This window comes from Triticum urartu, chromosome 3A (genome assembly GCF_056163025.1).
Source record: "Triticum urartu cultivar PI428250 chromosome 3A, HENAU_Tu73, whole genome shotgun sequence".
Classification (NCBI taxonomy): domain Eukaryota; kingdom Viridiplantae; phylum Streptophyta; class Magnoliopsida; order Poales; family Poaceae; genus Triticum; species Triticum urartu.
This window is the reverse complement of record NC_141875.1, coordinates 554,210,873-554,222,498: the sequence shown is the minus strand read 5'-3', so window position 1 is coordinate 554,222,498 and position 11,626 is coordinate 554,210,873.

The window sequence follows — 11,626 nt, the reverse complement described above, 5'->3', positions numbered from 1 at the left end:
AACCAGTTGCATTCTGTGAGAATGTTGATACATCACATTCGCAAAAATTGTCAGTGTCACTATCCAATGTGAAACCCATCAACTTAAACCAACATTAAGAGTAGCAAACGTTTTGCGCCCAGTATGAAGGAGTTTTGAAAACAAAAGATATACCAAAAAGGGTGTCGTCGACCAATAATTTCAGAAATAGCTGCGGTTGATTATATAAAATAAATAGAGGAAACATCATATTACCAGGACAAGAGGTCACATGCATGTTACCAGCAATCTCAGCATCAGTGTGGTAGATGAAGCTTTGTTCCAAAAAGGCTCTTGGACACAACCTATAGCCTGAAAGGGCTCCAGGATCATATACTACAAAATATACATAATATGCTTTCATGAACCTCCATTGCACACTTTGTCGCTATATGTGCATACAAATGTTTGATTTAGTCGGACCACAACATCAAAGCAATCTTGATAGGATTACTTGATGCCTGCAGCTAGCAGCAATGCAATTCATGGACATTGACCTCCTATAGATACCACGATCTGTAGTAAATTCACCTTAAAACACACAAATATGAAGCGATATTATAGACAAGTTAACCTGTAATATAGTTGTTTTGCGAACAAATCTACTACTGACCATTGAAAGAAATCTGAACATTCTTCATGGGTTCATTTATACTGTCGGGATACGTTAACAAACACACAATGCTGAATTCTTTATGGGTTCATTTCTCTCCAAAATTTAAGATGCATTGCGAACATTCCCTCTACATAAAATGGAACCACTCACTCTTTTCTCTAAGTGCTCTGCGTAGACAATCTGTCCACTTCCAGTAGCAACTAATTAACCTGCCAAAGCAACAATTAACATTAGCGATGTAGGCGAACTCACTCACAAATAGCTACTATAAGGCTACTGAATATCAGAAAAAACAAGAAGGCAAAAACGAAACTTGAAAAATAAAATAATTCCATCAATACCCTATTCTCCTTATTGTGAAGCCTGATTATCAACAACGGCATGTGCTGCGTCCGCGGGGTCGTCGGTGGCAACGCAAGGAGCGGGCCAAGCCAGGGATGCAGGAGGACAGGGAGGTTAGTGTCGAAGAGATTGTGAGGTAGGCGGGAGGGAAGTGTCGAAGAGATTGTGAGGTAGGCCGCCGATGGGGAAGGAAGTTCGAAGAGACTGTGAGGCAGGCCGCCGATGGGGAAGTAGAAGATTGCTTGCAACGGATGTGTGGCGTCCATGGGGTCGAAGGCTGCAGAATCTGCAGGGAAGGGGATAGGCCTGGGAGGCGCGGGGGTCGTGTATGGAGGGGCAGGCGCGGCGAATCGATGGAATGATCTGCCTTATCTGGTCATCATCAACCTACAATCAAATGGAAACACACGTCATTTATTTTATTCGAAATGAATATTTCTAGCATCAATTGAAATCATGCTTGAACTACAAATGAATGAAGTGCTTGTTGGGATTGGAAATATATGTAGTCAGTGACATACAGCGATCCAACTGCTGAAATTTGTGTTCTTGAGCACCTACACAGGCCTGAAAGAAGTAATCAAAGAAGAGGGGAATCACTTATGAACACTGAAAGTTTGCAACTAATTTGTAGTGTGGTTAATTACATATTTACATGTCGACCGGGTAGAGAAGCAAGCACTCGTGATCTTGCCTGCTGCTGAACACTCTCTGATTATGCACCCCAATGGACAATTGTTCGCGTCATCATTCTGCACAAATTTGCAAGATGAACTTGTATAATGCATTTCAAGTATGAACTACTAGCTAGGAGAAAACTGAATGTGTGGAGCACCTGACAATGGTAATGATGCGCTTGGAGGCGGCAGTGATGCACCGGCCCTGGTCGCCGAGGTCGAAGCCATCGGTTAGCTTGGGCATGGCGTCGCCGGACCGTGTCCCCCCCAGCAAACCTCCCCTCCCCCTCCTCCTCCTCCCCCTCGTTGTCTTAGTTCCTCTACCCCGCCTCACCGTCGAACTTGTCCTCTCGCCGCAGAGCGACGGGCGAGCGTGCCATGTCTCCCGACGGCACGCGTCTCGATTGCCCCTGGGTGGCGGCCGCCCGGCTGAGCTCCTCGGCGGCCCGTTGCCCTGGTGGTGGCGGCTTGGCGGCCAGCAGGGCCTCACCTCCCGGGCGGACCTTGTTCGTCGCCGTCGTTGTCGTGGAGCCTCGGCGGATTTTGAAACTGATTTATATCCAATGAAACTCGACAGAAACTCACAAAAACAGAGGACTAAACTGTGTCCATGGATTATGAAGCGAATTCATAAGGTGGGGAGAGATATGAGAAAACGAATTGCACCTTTAGAATTTTGAGGATCTCTACTGTGGAGTCGGCGGCCAGGCCGGGGCAGCGGCTCTGGCGGCGGCCAGGCCGCGGCGGCGTGGTGCGGCGGAGGCTGAGCGGTTGGGGAGGCGCGGGGGCGAGGCCGCGGGAGCGGCGTGGCGAGGGTCGTGGGAACGGCCGTGTGCTGTGGCGATCTGTTTAGCGGTTTTTAGGGAGTGTTTAGCGCTAAGATGTGTTTAGTGGCTTGGTGCTAAACATGGAAAGAATCTGAGACGTTGAATCGGAGGGTGCGTACGGTGAAGATTTAATGGATCTCCGCCTCTCGTGCTTTTATAGGGGTAGTAGATGGCATGGTGGGTAATTAAAGCGTAAAATGCATTTAGTATGCTGGAGGGATGTAGACCATCAGATTGCAGGTTTCGATGGATAGGATGATCTGGTTCTCCGCCCTCTCTTTCTTTTATAGTGGTAGTAGATAGTAGATAAAAAATGTTTAATCAGTTTCATGAATATCACAAAATTTAGTGACCCCAACACGAGAGGCACAATCTAATGAAATGGACGGGCATCGGCCCAACACTGCTAGTGGGCTCTCGGAGTTTTGCGCATGTGCGTTGCTCACTGACTCCAATCAGCAAAATATTTCACCACTACAGAATCAGATATACTCACCGACAAAATCATATCATCAGTCCCTCCCCGGCGTTCCTCGGGCCCCTCCCGCCGTGCTGGTCGTGGTGGCGCTGCCCGCCCGTCTGGCCGCCGGCCGCCCCCCCACCGGGGCTGGCAAGGCGTGCTGGGCCCGCACCCCAGCGCCTCTCCTCCTCTGCATTGGATCCCCGCCACTCTTCGCCTGGGCCCCCCCTCCGCCACAGTTGGCACGACCTCGTCACCTGACTTGCCCGCTTTGGACCAGGCGGGTCCCAGAGTCGCTGCGGTTCAAACGGCACCGCTGACCGCCCAGCCCGCCAACCGCCTCGCTCCGGTGCTGCTCCTCGCTCCACCCCCTCCGAACTCGCCACTCGTCACCTCGGCTGCGCTCGCGAGGACTCCAGATCCTTCCCCCCGGTCCTTGATTGGCGCTCGCGTCCCAGAGGCGGTTTTGTCGCCTCCCACGCCTGCTACGCTCTTGGCTGGCGATCCCCCTGCGCCCCTACTCTTGGCTGGCGCGCCACCAAAGGCTGCGCTGTCTCCTGTTCAGGCAGGCCCCGCCTCTGTCTGCCCCCTGGTCGGGTTACCGCATGCGGTTGGTGGCCCCGCCTCGTCACAGCTGGCCAATCGCGCCCCGTTGGCGGAATCCCAGGCCCGCCCCTCAGATCACAACGCCAGTCTAGCCACCTCTGTTGGCGCGGCTCCCCAGGAAGATCTCCCCCCGCCTGCTGATTTAGTGGCCCCCCTCGTCCTGGCTCAGTTTTGGCGGCACCTGTTTCTCCGGTTGTGGATTCGGTGGACCCCGTGACTCCCTCCCCACCTATGCATGGCCATGCCTCGCCGCTGGATCCCGAGGCCATGCACGTACCACCGCCCAGCGCTCCCTCGCTATGTGCTCAAGCTGCTGTGCCCGCGCATCTTATGGGATTTCTCAACTCCATCAGCACCGTGGCTTCTCCGGTCCTGCCAACCCCCGGGCCCTGCCGTGGAAAGGACGCTCTCCCCCCTAACTTCACCCCCGTCGGAGCACGCGCATTGCCAAGGCTGACCGGGGTCTTGATTTGGAATCCAAGGCCAAGCGTGTACTCCTCCTCCGCTTGGGTCTCATCAAGGACGACGAGCCGCTCTCTGACGAGGTCATGGTCAAGTACAACAAGCTGTTCGAGCAGCCCCTAGCTATGGATGTGGTTCGCGCATTCGCCGAATTCTACGGATGGCAGGTGCCCCAGTCCGTCCTCGATGGCATCCTGTCGCCTCACCCCCTGCCATGCCCTTCTGCGGCATGAGTGCAACGCCCGCTGTCGCCTTCCAGCCCCCCATCTTTTCTTATGGAAGACAACCTTAGAGTTATTTTCTGGAACGTGCGCGGGCTCAATAATGCGGCCAAGCGCGCGGCTATCCAGTCTGTTATTGCTTCGGCCTCCCCCTGTATTGTTTGTCTCCAGGAATCTAAACTCGCTTTGGTCTCGTCGGTGCTTGTTTGCGAGACCCTCGGCCCTGCCTTTGAAAAATTCTTTTGGTTGCCCGCGGAGGGCACGCGCGGTGGCATCATCTTAGCGTGGAATAGTGATCGGGTCGCCCTGTCGAACCCGTCCATTGGAGATCACCACGTCTCTGCCGTAGTCACCGCCACCACTGGTGGCGCCCACTGGTGGATCACCGGCGTTTATGGCCCCCAGGGGGACGATGCAAAGCTGGCTTTCCTTACCGAGCTTCAACAGCTCCGATCTACTATGGCCGGGCCCTGGCTTTTGGGTGGTGATTTTAACATGATTGCCTCGGCCAGTGACAAAAGCAATGACCGCATTAATAGGCGCACGATGAACAGATTCCGACGTTTTATCTCGGATCATGGTCTCCACGACATCTACCTCCATGGGCGGCGCTACACTTGGTCCAATGAGCAGGACAACCCGACCCTGGTCCGTAATGACCGTTTGCTGTGTACCCCGTCATGGGAGCTCGACCATGCTCACTGCCTCCTGCGTTGTCTGGCGTCTACGGTTTCAGATCACTCTCCCTCTTCCTGGACTGTGCCACCCGGGCGTCCGACAGCTGACGCTTTCACTTCCAGCAGTACTGGCCCAACCTTGATGGCTTTCAGCACACCGTCCAGTCGGCGTGGCACTCCACGGCCCCGGAGCTCAACCCGTTCAGGCTCATCTTTGCTCGCCTCAGGGCCACCGCGCGCAGCCTCCAAAGATGGAGCTCTCGCTTCACCTCCAATCTTACTGCTCAGCTTGGGGTTTCCCGCGAGCTCATCGCCAAGCTTGACGAGGCTCAAGACACTCGCCGCCTTTCCCCCTCGAGACCTGGCTCCGCCGGCAGCTCAAGCGTAAATACCTCGGGTTGGCCTCCCTCGAGCGGTCGATCGCCCGCCAGCGTGCCCGGTTGCGCTGGCTTCGGGCTGGCGAAGCTGCTGCCGCCATCTCCAAGATTCGGGCGTCTCACCGTAGCAATAAGAACCACATCCTCAGCTTCCTTGTGGATGGGGTGCACGTGTCAGGTGAGGCGGACCTAGCCCAGGCCGCGTTCACGCACTTCTCTTTCGTTCTTGGCGCCCCTGCCGCGCGCGGGTTCACCCTCGTCCTGGAGGCCATTGGCCAGCGCTCCTTCGACCTCTCTACCTTGGATCGCCCGTTCTCGTCGGCGGAAATCTGGGAGGCTATCAAGCGGCTTCCTTCTGGGAAGGCACCCGTCCCCGACGGATTCACTGCCGAGTTTCTACGCTCGTGTTAGCACATAATCAAAGATGACCTTTGCGACGTCTTCGACAAGCTCTACGCGCTAAATGGCCAGGCCTTCCAGCGGCTCAATGAGGCGTACATCACTCTGCTTCCTAAGCGACCCGACGCTGCCTCCCTCTTTGATTATCGGCTGATCAGCCTCATCCATCTGATCGCGAAGCTCTTTGCTAAGGTTCTTTCGCTCCGCTTGGCGCCGCACCTCGGCGAACTCATCTCCACCAACCAAAGTGCCTTCATCTCGGGACGGAGCGTTCATGATAACTTCCTCCTCGTCCAGCAAACCGCGAGGCAGCTGCACCAACTGAAGCAACCCCGTGTGCTACTCAAGCTGGATATCGCGCGAGCGTTCGACTCTGTCTCCTGGCCCTTCCTGCTTCAGGTGCTCCAACACATGGGATTTGGCCCGCGGTGGCGTGAGTGGATTTCCATTCTGATCTCGACTGCCTCGACGCGCGTCCTGATCAATGGCACGCCGCCCCCCTGATTCCGCACGGCCAGGGCCTTCACCAAGGGGATCCGGTCTCCCCGATGCTGTTCGTGCTTGTCATCGACACGCTCAACACGCTGCTCCAGTTCGCCGTTCAGTCCGGCATCATCAAGCGGCTGACGCGCAGGCATGCCCCGTCTAGCGTCTCTCTCTTCGCTGACGATGTGATCATCTTTTGCCACCCCGACGAATCTGAGCTCTCTGCTATCAACTCTTTGCTTGAGCGCTTCGGCGCTGCCTCAGGCTTGCACACTAACTTCGCGAAGTGCCAGGCCGCCCTCATCCAGTGCCTGGACGGCTTTGCGAGCAACGTCACCACGGCCCTCGCCTGCCCGGTGGTGCCCTTCCCCATTCGCTACCTAGGCCTCCCTCTCTCGCTCAGGAAAGTTCCTACCGCCCACCTGCTTCCCCTGATCGAGAAGCTTGGTCGCAAGCTTGCTACTTGGAAAGCTGCTCTGCTCAACCGCGGCGAGCGGCTCAACTTGGTTCGTGAAGTTCTGAGCGGTATGCCTGTCCACATGCTCCTCGCCATGGCCCTCTCCCCTGCCATCCTGAAGCAGGCCAATCGTATCCTCCGTGATTTCCTCTGGCATGGGAGGAAGGACGCGCGCGCTGGTTCTTGCCTAGTTAGCTGGGCACGGGTTTGCCGCCCGATCGGGCTGGGGGGTCTGGGCATCCGCGACTTTCACCGCACTGGCATCTCGCTTCGGACGCGTTGGCTTTGGCTCCAGGCTACTGACCACTCTCGGCCGTGGGCACACTTACAGCTCCCGCGCGACCCTGAGGTGACTCAGTTTTTCCGGGCATCCACGTCGTGGATCCTTGGTGATGGCAACACCTGCCGCTTCTGGTTGGACCCGTGGCTGGACGGTCTTTCCCCCCTCGACAGCGCCCCTTCCTTGGTGGCGCTGGTTCCTCGCCGTGTCCGGCGCTCGCGTACGGTGGCCCAGGCGCTTTCCGACCGTTGCTGGATCTCTGACATCCGAGGCCCCCTCGATCCCGCGGCCGCGGTTGAATATGTGGAGCTCTGGCGCAGCCTCCAGACTGTCGAGCTTGTCCTGCGCCCGGACCTGCTTCGCTGGCGCTGGACTGCCAATGGCGTCTACTCTGCTTCCTCATGCTACAGCGCCCTATTTCATGGATCCACGGCCTCTGAGTTTTGGCGCCTCACCTGGGAAACTAGTGCCCCCACTTCGGTCAAATTCTTCATCTGGCTCGCATCCCTTAACCGGTGTTGGTCTGCTGATCGCCTGGCTCGGCGAGGTCTGCCACACGAGCCCGTGTGTGTCTTTTGCTGTCAGAAGCCCGAAACACTCCATCACATCTTGGTGGGATGTGTGTTCGCGCGCATCACATGGCACGAGATCCTTGTTGGCGCTGCCTCTCCTTGCAGCGCCGCTTCTTCTTCTTCTACCTTAAGCTGCCTCTCACAACTCTCTCTTCTCTCAAGAGAACAAGAACACACACATGGAATGAACACACACACACACACCTCACCGTGGAGGAACCAGCTTTGCTTTGTTCTCCCGGTGAGACACACATATGCTACATCTTTTCCTACCCAGCCCTCACGGCCTTCAATTCTCGTTACTCGATGGAACTATTTATACATAGGAGAGCCTTACGCACGTCCTGGCTAGTCAGCACTCTCGGCCACCACACACCACGCACGCACGCACGCACCACTAACAGACTAACCACATGACTCTGTCTCTATCCCCTGAAATCGCTCCAGGATATACACAAGACCGGCCATCATGCATGCAAACCCACGCAGGAGGCTAGCTAGCATATCTCATGCACTAACAAACTCACCGAATCTTCTCAGCTTTAGCTATTCGTCCAGCCGGCCGTCAGACCCCATCACGCGTCTTGTTGCTTCACACAACATCGCCGTATCGCACGACCTTGTCGTCTCGCGCAGAACTGCAGCTTCACACTATCATCGGCATCTTGCCGTGCTCGCCGTATCGCACGGCAGTCCAGCATCTCGCGTCCTTCGCGGGCCTCCGCTGAAACCTTACCGGCTAGCTACTCCCTAAACCATCTAAGACTACATGCAAATAGCAAAACTAAATATGCGGATACGTTGAATCAAAATTAGTGCTAACAATCCTCTTGTGGTGTTCCCCAACGACGGTTGCGTCCGATGGCACCACCGGCTACTTTGCCTGGCTCTCCGCAGCCATGATTCCCCTCCCGGCTGCGCGCAGGCGTGGCCTGGCCACTATCGCCTCCCTCGTTGCCTGATCCCCGTGGGGACACCGGAACGCGATCATCTTCGATAAGGTTACCCCTTCTTCCTTTTCCCTGATCGCCGCCATCAAGGATGAAGCTCGTTCATGGGCTGCTGCTGGAGCTCGAGGGCTAGCCTCGAACCGTTTTGTAACCTGACATTGTAATTGTTGGGGCTGAGCACCCCCCTACCTCTGCTCCCCCGGGTTCATAGGCTCGCCATCCGTGCGCACGAGGCTATGATTCCCACCCTTGTACCTTCTCTTTTTTTTTCTCCGTCTATCAATACAATGATACGCTTCCTTAGCGTATTCGAGAAAAAAAGAAGCCTTTCTGACCCTCGATGTCTTTGGTCACTGATGACTTTATCATCACAGATGGTCCAGTTGTCCGGTTGTAACGCCCGGCCAAACCTGTTGGTTCTTGGCCATTGGCCTATCTACCATCTAGGACCTAGATTGGTCTCACAGAACAACAATATTTTTTTCTACGCATTTTATCATCACTCGTGCGCATCTGCAAGCATCAACTTTTCGGCCAGTCACCCGTCTTTAAATTTCTCCAAGCCAAACAAATGCATGTTCTTGACAGTCTACCATCCTATTAAGCCGGGATGTCATATACACACCCACTCAAAGGAACCTACATCTTCGTCAGCGTAGCAGGGACGTTCCCTCTTGGCACAAGTCTATGCGTCCAGTCCGGCACATGTGATATGTCGTGTGTCACAGCGGACCACACGTGCTATGTGCCACATGCCCGTGCACTTGACTTGCACGCGTCCGTGTAACCCGAGGGTCGGCTCTGATATCAATTGTAATGCCCCAGCCAAATACACCGGTTCTTGATTGTTACGGCTAGCTAATACCTAGGATCTAGACTGGCCTGACAAACCAATACTAATCTTTTCTGCACATTTTATGCTCACTCTTATGCACCTGGAATCAACTTCCTAGTGGGCTAGCAATCCTCAAATTGCTTCAAGATAAACACGCTTAATTTTGAGGTTCTTTTCAGCCTGGAAAAGAAGGTGCACCTTATTGATATGAGTAGTCTATATCTATATCATTTCTATTAAGCCGGGATGTGACACCGATCGGTGATAACATTTCATCATAGACTGTTGACCAAATACTGGTTACTATTCATGGCTTCACTTTATTTATGTTGGTATCAACCACGGAAATGAAATTGACAAAAAAAACAAATAGAATAAACACGCATACATCACTCATTTGCACAAGCAAGTTGCTTTTCATAAAAAACAATACACATATACATTTACACACTTCACAACCAACATATATGTGGACCATATATATTTATACGACCTTACAAAGAATGGTCTATCCATCGAGCCACTTAACAATCTAGACAAAGGAAATGCAAAGTTGTTGCTGGCAATTACCACGACATGATTCAGATATATTTCAAGCACACTCAAGTCACAATACATAAATTATCAAAGTACGTACAAAGATGTCCAGGCCAGCCGTATATCACCGCCTAGCTGAGTCACGCAGCTCGGGCCTACAGGAGCATGGCCGCGGCGGCCAGCACCCAGCAGCGACGAGCCAACGCACGCCACCCAGGTGCCACCGCTGAGGCTACGCGGGCTGCCGCTGCTTCCGCCGCGTGAGCCGCCTCGCCCCCTCCCTTCCGTGACCTCCATGAGGCTGGCCACGCTGAGCAGGACGAGGAGGAATGCGCAGAGGAGCAAGATGCGTCCCATCTTCCAATCTCGCAGGCGGGCTAGCTTCTAGAGCGTGTGATTTCCTTCTCTCGCCTCCAACTAGATGTCGGGGCCAGCTGCTGCTGCTGCATTGTGTATTTATGCATGATCTAGAATTGACATCGTTAGGTCAACTACTTCCTCCGTCACATAATATAAGAGCATTTTTGACATTTCAAAAACGCTCTTATATTATAGGACGAAGGGAGGAGCTAGCTGACAGCACGGAGCTCGGAGCTTATTGGTCAAGGCAGAGTTGACATTGTCATTTTTCTACTCTTATTTTGACGTGGGTGCTCTTATCTTCCTAAATTAGGTAGAGGAAATTGATTCGAAATGAGTAGGACTACATCTGTACCTCATGACAGGACTTCCGTTTAGAGGATAGTGGTTTGCCTGTCATTGTTGAGTGGATCATTGCACTTATCTCTTCCATTCTAGGTTGGCAATTGGATTTGGTATGATGGTTTTTATCTCTATTATGGACCAAACAAAGCACCAGGTCGTAAGACTAGGATTTCCAGGTCAACCATGAGCAGAACAAGCCGCGGTAGGGAACGCGAGTCTCCCTCGCTTGCGTAGCCATGCTCAGTTTTTCCTTCCTTCTAATTTCCTGGACCTTTCTTGGAGTACGTTGGTTGATTGCTAGCATGACGCGCATCGTCTGGCGTTTATGGGCGAGCGTGGTAATATAGTAATACAATTATACGGTAATACTAATATATGAAGTAGAAAAGCACGATAGTTCATTAACTTGGCACGGATGCATTCATCTTGTAAAATATGATGATGGTACGGTCAAAATGTCTCATGGCTTAAGTGATTCACCGAAGCAATGAGACCTTGAAAGCAGTTTTTCATGTGTCAATAATGGGACGTTGTGTCAATCGAGGAAGGTTTTGATGACAAGACCGGGAGATATTAGAAGTGAGAATGCCAACATGAGTAACAAGAAATACTATGACAACACGATCGCCTGTCAGTGGAAGGCTTTCTGTTTGCGTCCCTGCTTTATAAATAAAGCACCAAGTCCATATAGCAAGGGATTCAAGTAAGAACAAAGAAAATAATAAGTCTGTTGAGGCAACGTCACACGCATGCCACCAGGCGGCAGACTTGGTTAACAATTACAAATCCTGATATTGGAACATCACACATGCCCAAAATCGAAAAAACTTAGCGACACCAGACGCTTTAATGGCGAGATACTGAGATATCAACTGCTAGGGGGCGCAGAGAGCTGATGGGTGACCATTTGTAGGCCATCCAGCATGCCTCCAAGCTGATCCTTCTCCCGCCACCTAAGAAGTGGATGTCACTGCAGCATAAAAGCCAATAGTTCAAACATAGAACAAATATCACATCGCAAAAAGATTTTCTCAATAATCATTACAATTCGTCCATAAAGTCCAAGTCATCGCCGCAAAGACTGATCAGAGGAGGGGTCTCTTCCAAGTGAGATTGGGTGTA